Below are 10,190 nucleotides of genomic sequence, written 5' to 3' on the forward strand. Positions count from 1 at the left end.
GCAATATCACACCCACCCTCATCGCAATCAGTGAAAGTGCTGGATGCCATGCAAGCGGCCACAGTACATTTCACACTGGCATCTTTACCTCTCTCAGCTCTAGCAGATGTCACGCTGACGCCTGTACCTCTATCCTTCCTAAAGAAGGAGATCCTTCTATCAATCATAGGATATCTCACGCTGAGAGTTTTACCTTACAAAGCATAGCTGATCTCAACCCAATTCCTGTGAATCCAAGTTCTCGCGTGGGCATCCTTACCTCAACAAAACCGGTACCTAATACGTATATTAGTTGATATGCAGTATCTCCCACCCACAGCGGCACCACTATTTATCAAAGCAGATCTCACACTGACAAAGCAGCCTTGCATCTGTCAGGCCTTGTGCAGTATATGAGCCTGAAGCCTTAGATCCATCGGGCCCTGTGCAGTATATGAGCCTGAAGCCTTGCATCTACCAGGCCCTGTGCAGTATATGAGCCTGGAAGCCTTGCATCTATCAGACCCTGTGCAGTATATGCGCCTGGAAGCCTCGCATCTATCAGACCCTGTGCAGTATATGCGCCTGGAAGCCTCGCATCTATCAGGCCCTGTGCAGTATATGCATCTGTAAGCCTTTCATCGGGCCCTGTGCAGTGTACGAGCCTGGAAGCCTTGCATCTATCAGGCCCTGTGCAGTATATGAGCCTGGAAGCCTTGCATCTATCAGACCATGTGCAGTGTATGAGATTGTAAGCCTTACATCTATCAGGCCCTGTGCAGTACATGAGCCTGGAAGCCTTGCATCTATCAGGCCCTGTGCAGTTTATGCACCTGGAAGCCTTGCATCTATTAGGTCCTGCGCAATGTATGTGCCTGGAAGCCTTGCATCTATCAGGACCTGCACAGTATATGCGCCTCAAACAATCAGGCCCTGTGCAGTATATAAGCCTGGAAGCCTTGCGTCTATAAGGCCCTGTGCAGTATATGAGCCTGAAGCCTTGCACCTACCAGGCCCTGTGCAGTGTATGAGCCTGGAGGCCTTCCATCTATCAGACCCTGTGCAGTATATGCGCCTGGAAGCCTTTCATCGGGCCCTGTGCAGTGCATGAGCCTGGAAGCCTTGCATCTATCAGGCCCTGTTCAGTATATGCGCCTGGAAGCCTTGCATCTATCAGACCCTGTGCAGTGTATGAGATTGTAAGCCTTACATCTATAAGGCCCTGTGCAGTATATGAGCCTGGAAGCCTTGCATCTGTTGACGAGGAGAGGTAATTACTGACGGGCCCATTGGTCAGCACTCACCCTCGAAAACTTGTAATACAAGATAGCTGCACCGTGTGAGGACAGGGTGCAGGACTTACATACTCCAGCATAAATCAATACTAGGGACTCAGTAAGTTGGCAAAGGGAAGTCCGTTTAATAATACATACATCAGCTTATGGATATCAGCAGCATCGCGAACACCTGTCTCGCCCCGACTTCCTCGAACTTCAGTCAAACAGCCTCTTTTATGGGCAAATTCCGTCATGATTGACGTACACTTCTATAAAAAATCATCATGCAATATAATTGGTTGGGAAAGGTAACTTAAGTATAGGTGTTATATCTGTATATGAAAATAAAGCATACGGATTGGATAACTCTTATCGGGAGGGCGTCTATGCCCATCCCTCTATACCACACGTGATTGAAGTCCCTACAAGTATGATGTCTCATTGGTTACAATGTCTATAGGACCCTAGATTACATGGTCCCTTGTGATTGGGCGAGTTACACCCCTAAACATAAATCTCCACTTTAATTAGCAGCATGCAGAATAGACACCCTGGTGCCCCAAGATTCACCCTGCCTCCCTTCCATCAATCAGTGGTTTAGGGCTATGTGTCAATTAGTTGGCTGGGTATGGCCTCGGATCTGTAGTCTCTTATCAGAAAAAGTTATGGCACCCTCTGGTTCTGGATGACATCAGGCGGTGGTACATCTTCGCGCTTGTCTAGTCACATGTTGGTCCACCATGAATCTGCTTCAGTTTCCAACCTTTTGTGCATTTAATTCTGTATGCGCTTGGCCACCTGAATGGGCCTCTCTTATCTTGACCTTCCCGGGCGGGCTGGCATACTCTGAAGTTGGAGCCTCGTGAGCTCATGCTCACCTCCCCTTCTCTGGTTGACCTTGATTTCCCCGGCATGAGCCATCCTTTGTTAAGTTTCGATCCTGCTCTTTTCCTCAGCTTGGGCCTGGATATGGTACTTGGCCAGTCGGGCCTTGGCCGCCTGGGAGTACTTCTGTTTATACAAAATGGAATCACACATGTACATTGTGCTGTATTGAGGTAGATGTATACAGTCAGCGCTTGCCGCTCTAACTTATACTAAGCATTGCAAGCAGACTCGATTACTTAGCATCTTGCGTTTCAAGCTTATTTACACACGTTCAATAAGGCGGCTGCTTCCATCTTGTCTCATGGCACCATTCTCATACGTTTTTCACAGTGTCTTTCCCCTTCGTCCATTACAATTATCCTCGCAGTTGTCGGTACTGGCATGCATAGCTTTCAGTAGCCACTTCTGGTTGTTCTTGGGGCTGCCCAGGCCATTAGTCTATTTCCATTGGCCTTCCATTAAGGCCTTCGGGGTTTCCTCGTGGACAGTCTGTAAATACTTGTCGTTCCGTACCAATGGCAGGTACGGTTGTCTGATTAGGTACCGTGCTGCCCAGGGTTGCCTGGTTATGGGCATAACAACAGGTATTGATCTTCTAATGTACACAGGGCAGGGGCCCATTGCAGCCCTTTGTTGGTTCAGCTGCTCCTCGTACGTCACATACCTTGGCGAGTACCTTACTGGCAACTCGCAATGGGGGGCAGGGGTGCAGGTCGTATCTGGGACCTCCTCTACACTCCCCCCTCTGGTCGGTTCATTGACCACTTCTGCTTCCTCCTTTACATTCAGTTTCTTTGATTCCTCAGCTTCTTGCTCATCGTCTTCTGGGTTTACACAAGATGGCATGGAAGCATGCAATTTTGGTGTCCATATCCTTATCATCCCTTTCAAGCTTCCTGCTGTTTTCACATGCTCATCTTTGTTCCAGGTCATCAATTGGCATTGTCCATTTGGACTGCAGTAAATCCATTTGCCTTCATACCTTCTTCGTTTCTTGGGATAAGTGAATTTTGTTCCCTCTGGTGCAAATTCGCTGGCCTTCATGAAGCCCTTTATCTCCTTATCTGTCAGGTCTCTGGGCTTCCAGCCTGGTTCGACATCAACCATAATTTTCATCCCAATGGCCTTCTTTGCAGTTTTCTGGCACTGTGTGATGATTATCTTGATAACACAGAATCCTAGCCGCACCATTGCTAGCAAAGCTCCCAGAAACTTGAATATATCGGCCATCCATTGCGGGACCCATGAGAATAGGTTCCCAAACCAACTGTCAACATCCACTTCGTCCGTTTCATCAGTCATCTGGTTTTTTAAAGTTGTCAACATGCTTATGGCCTCTGTGAGGGTTCCTTTTTCCTCATCATGCGATGGTATAAATGTGCAACATGATTCTCTGATTTTTGCACAAACACCTCCATCCATTGCTGTGATCATGTCAAGCACATATCTGTTCTGGAGGGTCATAAGTCTAACCACTCTCAGCTCTTCTTTGATCGCATTGAATCCTTTTCTAGTGGTGTTGATGGTCTGCAGTAACTCCCATCTGGTTATCTGCAACCATTTAGCATTCACTCCAATTTGGATGTGTGGCAGGAGCATTGTGGTGAATACTGTTGAAGTGAGGCTGAACAGCCTGTGTTCGTATGGAATCGCATAGAATGCTTCTTCTGATTTGGCAGAAAAGTAGTTTTCTCTCTTCATTCTGGATATCAGTTCTGCGGATCTCCTCCTTCTCAGATGAGCATCTGCTTTCGGGAAGCTGTCCAGATTCTGGTTGTTTTTTGGAATCACCAGTGCGGGAACATGGACAGTGACCAATGTACAAATGCCCCCCCAATTTCTTGGCAGTCTTATGTATGCTTTGGATCCACACGCCCAATAGCGGTCCATCAGGACTGCGGTTCCTTGTGCCATTCCTGGTGCTTCATATAATCGTCCACAGTTTTGAGTTTCCCCCATTTTCCTTGTGCCATTACTTCTGAAGCACAGTTTCGGGTTCTCCAACGGTACTATTTGCAGGGGCCCTCCCCTGTCTTCGACCCATGTTAACAGCTTCACCAACTTCGGCCATAGAGGTTTACATAACCTCTATGAGTTTTCTACTGCTTCCTTGCAGGCTCCAAAGACCATCCAAGCTCGGCAGATTACGACTACTTCCTCCCATCTGTTAGGGGAAACTACTGATCCCCAGATCTGCATTTGTCCCCGGTTCCTCCATATTTGAGCTTCTTCTGCCGTTTTTCCTTGGACGTTCAGTCTTCAGTTTATTTCCCACCTTATTCCTGATCCTTTGATGTCAGGGTTTTCATATCTAATAACGTGATTCTTGGTGTGCGCCCTGTTTCTTGTTTTGATGTCCTGGACAAACCCGTCTTCATCAGGGTAGTCCTTTTCATTGGCCCATATCAATGAGGCATCTCTTCCCATGAATTGTCCTCTGATGTTGCACATAGCTACGTGTGATATACAGTGTGCTGTGGGGACATCTTCTTCTACAGCCACAAAGATCTTGGACTTTCCCATGCTGTATGGCAGGAGTGCACAGACGAAACATTCTCCTTCCGATTGACTTTGTCCAACTTCCTTCATGTGCTGGTACCATATGTTGTTTCCCAGATGGGCTGTGCTGTCCAAGTAGTCGTTTAGTTCATTGTCCGTTTCATATGGGCTTCTGTTGATTCTTAACGTTTTCCTGTAATTAGCTATCACTAGGTCTCTGAATGCGTCTGTGCTGCTTTTCCATTCAGGTAGTTTCTCGGGTATTATCCTTGGAGGGGCAGGTTTCATTTCCTGCCCTGCAGTACTATGGGGAGGTCTTGTGTTTCTTCTTCTTCCCTCGTGCATTCTCTCGTAGACCTCCTTCCACATGTGGCTCATCATCCTTCCAACATGTGACAGTGTCGTAAACTCGGTCGTTATCTCTGGTGTTGGAGCAGGTGAGCTCATTATCACAGTTGCTGCAGTTTTCTTGCTCAGCTCCTCGGGTGGCTTCTTTGCTCTTAGTATGAGCGGAAACATATACTTGACTACCGCATGTGTCTTCACCATAAGTTCTTTTGTGGCTTCCTCTGTTCTCTTGAGGGATTTTGTCATGCCCTCTCTGTCTTGTTGCTCGCTTGGTTCTCTGTTCTCTGGATCTGTTCATTTCACAGGTATCTTTTGGTTTTCTGTCGGTTCGGCCTGGGGTCTCACAGCCATTGACACTTGCCCTTGCTCGTGTGCACTCAGTGTGTGGGTGCGTGCTGTGGACAGTGCTATGTTGTCATTCATCCCGTGCTGACCCTGTCTGGCTTTTCTCACCATTCATTACTTCAAGTGTGTACGTATTACTGCTAATTACATTTAACTGTAAATCGTTTGCTTTATCATCAGTTTTTCTTGGAACAGGGATGACAATATAAGGTTTGGGTGCCTTTGTGGGGGCCAGATGCTCATTACCTGGTGGATGCACAGACATTGGGATGCTTCGTGCACCAATAAAAAATGCAGTTCTGTTCGTTAACGACAAAAATACTACAATAATCACTATACATATACATATGATTGCCTTGAAGGACAGTTTGCAGCACCTCCTTACAGGAACGCGGGGGCGCCCATCCACTGGTGGCACACCTAAATTACTGTTTTGGGCCCCCATCTCGAACAAGTCCATAGTCAATAGTTTATTTCTTCTCTTATCTTGATTTCGTTACTTAAAAGTTCAACAAACACTAAAGTGGCGGGTGCAGCTTAATGTCCCCCCTCTTGCGGATGATGACGGAAGTCTCTAGTTATGGAGTACAGATCCTTTGCTAGACTATGGAAAAAGGTTAGACTACCGTTTTTTGCACATCACATTCTTCTTCCATTTGTGTATACAACGCATTCAAAGGACACCTTCCCAATTCGTCTTGGCCCTGAGGACATGCAGGAATTTGTTCGCAGTGACACCATAAAAGGGTGGCTTCACTGCACATCACGCATAGATAAACCATTAAAAAAATAAAAACAAAAATAAAAATAAAAGTGAACATATGAGAAGGTAGGAAAAAATAAGAAAAAGGTTGAAAAAAGTAAACACAGCAGTGAAGTTCGTTGCTCTGCTCCTTTCGCTTGGTTCTTCGAGGTCGAGTTGCTGCAAAGTCTCTCTCTCTCCCATTTACTCCACTGTGGGATGATGATGAAAAACAGAGAAAAATAAGAAAAATAGGAAAGAAGTTCAGGATGTAGTTATCCCCTTTCGATTCGTTCTACGTTGGAAGCATGAAGAACTGTGTCTTTGTTTCCTTGTTCTGCCCCCGGCTGGGGCTTCTAAAGGGTTTTATCCTGGATCTCTCCTTTCTAAGGCTCGCCTCAGCAGCGGATGTCCATAGTTGCTTCTTAATTGTGATGCAATAGCTCTTAGGAGCCTGTTAAGTTGGGCATTCTTTGCCGGATCATTAAGAAAAGTGGGCACATCGACAGTGATTGGTCTACCCAATAGTTCTGGAAAGTTCTCGATGAGGTGAAAGAAGACTGTGAAGGCAATTCTGCTGTCTTCAGGTGTTAACGACATTTGCTCTGTCTCTTTGGCTCTTAGGTCACCAGTCTTTTTTGCAGTGTGATCAGTCCTTGCCTTCTCGATCTGTCCCTCGCCGACTAATTTCACTGGAATTCTCTCAGAAACTCACTCTGAAAGCTGGACAGTTCCATTTGTAGCTGTATGCTATAGAAGAGTGTTCCTATCTTTCTCGCGTTGGCAGGGTCTCTGAGGAAGGTGAGGGCTTCAACCTCGGCAGGTCTCCATACCATTTCCGGAAAGTCATTTACTAAGCCAAAGAGGACATTGTGGGCTAGTAGGCTGTCCTCAGGGTACAGGGACATTTATTCGTTTTGCAGGGTCTCACTCACATGCCTTGCTTTTGCTTTGAGCAGTCTTTGCACTTGCCTGCTGCATGGATGGCTACCACGTTATTTAGTTTACTCCATACCTGGTTTAGAAAATGATTGTTTCAGGGATCTCTGATGAACGTCAGTGTATCTGTGGTCCTCCCGAAAAGTTCTGGGCACTCCTCAATGATTCGAAAGAATAATGTGTAGGTCACTTCGTCAATGACTGCTTGGGGTGGGTGCATTGGTCTTTTGCTCCTCATGCTCGGGCAATTCAGCGAGGACCTCTGTGATGACAGTCAATAGTTGCCTGATTACCTTCTTATTTTCTGGATCTTAGATGAATTCTGTGACACTTGTTTCTCTCCCTATGAGTGATGGATAAGTCAATGTCACTAATTGGAAGTAGGTGAGTACATCCCACTTAAGGCTTCTACTGGGATGTACCATAGGTTTGTGAACAAAGTCTTTATGCTTGGTCCTTCAGAATAACAGTTTCAGTTCTCAGGAATGTCCGGTTCTGTTGCTTACCAGAGTCTTAGGTTCTTCAATGCTTTGTGTGGCTTTTAAATGTTCAAATCTTAACAGGGTGCCCCAATGGGAGCCCGCCCTTCACAATGTACATGGCCACAAACACCAAGCCTGAATTAACTTCAACCTACTGGATTCACAGGGCCCAACAGGAGCCACTGTCTCAACATGAAATTCACCCATCACCACGGACCAGGAGCCCACAGGGGGCTACAGACTGTACACAATAGGTAAGAGGCAATCCTCCTCCTATTTTCTAACCCAAACCACCTCTACAAACTACTTGCTAACCTTTCATCTCTTTTCCTCTCTCTCCCTCTGCGCAAAATGCATTGTTATTGCTTTAATGTTTGTGTCAATGTAACCGTTATCATTTGCTTAACACTCCACCTCTCACAAACACCACCCACTGTGCACCAAATCTATTATATATGTCACTAAATTGTCACAAACTATGCACTTCACATGATGTTTGAATTCACATCAGCCTTGATAAAGACCCACGGGTCGAAACACGTGTCGGCTGACCAACCAGGGACACAGTTATCCCTAATATGTACCAAATGCATAACCAACTGAATGATAGATCAACTAAGCACCAGTACAAATAAAAGCGAGAACTGTATCGCAATTTCCACTGTGTTGGAACCATTCTTTGAACTACCTAAGCAAGATAACCAGGGGAAACCTTTTCCTTTTAATTGTTCATGAGCTTAACGCTTTTGCTGATATGAATACGTGTTTTTCTTCATTTACCCTGCACCTTTGGCTGCACAGGGTGTTTTCTTGCTTCTTATTGTCCTTTTTATGCCTATAGAAAATGTTCAGTGTGGACAAGATTTTCACAAAAGTTCTTTGCTGGCTACATTGAATGTTCATTTAATTGTCCCTTTATCACCTGTCACTTGGTTAGAAGATTTGTCCTGTTTTGAAAGTCTCACTTTTATATATTTTTTTTCTCGCTCTTGTAACTTGTCTGCTCATGCGTCCTTCTTCCTTGCCATAGATCTTGTCTGCACGTGCTGAGGTTCTTCTCCATTGTCTGCGGATTCCTCGGCAGTAGATGTAGTAGGAGTGCCTTCTTCTATAAAGGGCTTGACGTCATTCAGGAAGATCCAGGCTCTTCTTCCTTGGAGCTTGACAGCGGACGGGGTGCAGTCCTCTATGATGAAAGGGCCATTAAATCGTGGTTTGTCCCATTTCTTCCCCGTAAAGTTCCTCACCAAAACGCTGTCACCAGGGAAGATAAGTGGCGCACAAAGGCTAGGTGCTGCGCCTGTCTCAGCACCATCTGTTGCGGTTTGTGATGTGCTGTTCCCTTTACGCCGTCGCTGCAGCTGGCCTGAAATGACAGATGTACTAGAGGTAAGGCAGTCAAGGTAATTCTTAATTTCTTCTCCCAGAACCTCCCTAGCAGGCTGGGCATCACATCTTGCCCTATCTCGGGGGGTAAGAGGGGTTCTCATTCTTCTACCAGTGATAATTTCGTGTGGCGTGAGGTGATGGTCGGAGCCTGGCTGGTTCCGTAGCGCATATAATGCCAGTGGTAGGCAGTGCAGCCATTCCTTCTTTAATGTGAGCTTCAATTTGGCTATCCTTTCTTTCAACAGGCCTTTGAGCCGTTCACATATGCCATTTCCTTCTGGGTGATACGTGAACGAGAACTTGTGCTTTATACCAAGCAACAAGCTAATCTGCTCAAATACTGAGTTTACAAAATGGGGCCCGTTGTCTGACCTCATAACCTCACACACCCCCCACCTGGGGAAAACCTTCCTCACCAGGAATTTTGCAGCACAGGCAGCGTCAGGGTGTGTACAGGGCCCTGCTTCTATCCATCTAGAGAATGGACACACCACGACAATTAAATACCTGTACCCATTACAAACCCGAATCATATCATACATAGTCGATATGCAGGTGCTGGAAAGGCCCTTCAGGTCTGGGAATGATTCCTCTCATCACCTTCAATGTGTGCCCAGAGGTGAATTGCTGGCAAATTATGCAATTGACCATAAAGAATGCAACATGCTCCGCTAGATTCGGCGTGAACCAGTCTTCTGAGGGCGTTGCCGCAAGATTTTCTTTTGACACATGGAAAGGGTAGTGGAGTTGTTCTAACCCTACCTTTAGAAGGGTGACAGGCATTACTGGTTTACCAGTGCTGTCCTGCCTCCATAACCCATCAGAGGGGTTTAAAGAACACCCTCGATGTTTCCATACATTTTTCTCATCCTGAGGTTCCTCCCCCTGGAGTTCCATTAACTGTGTCTGCCACATATTGCTATAGGCTTCTGGAGTGGCTCGGGCTATCATCATTCGTTCATGGGTACGTGCCACCTCCACGCCCATGATTGTCTCACCCTTGGATGCCATGCGCTTGGCTTCCGTGTCCGCTTCATGATTTCCATGTGACACGAAATCTGTTCCCTTGGTGTGAGCGGCGCACTTAACGACCGCTATGCACACTGGGAGCTGTAGTGCTTTTATCAGCCTGTCCAACAAGGCTGCATGTTGCACTGGCGTGGCGTCCGCTCGGAGGTAGCCCCTCCTTTTCCATCGTGCCAGGCCTGCGTGCACGGTGGACGACACATAGGCGGAGTCACTGTACACTGTTACTTCCTGGTCTGCGTGATTCTCAATGGCGAGTATCAATGCCACTAGTTC

This window comes from Ambystoma mexicanum, chromosome 8, assembly GCF_040938575.1.
Source record: "Ambystoma mexicanum isolate Mex_15411 chromosome 8, UKY_AmexF1_1, whole genome shotgun sequence".
NCBI lineage: Eukaryota > Metazoa > Chordata > Amphibia > Caudata > Ambystomatidae > Ambystoma > Ambystoma mexicanum.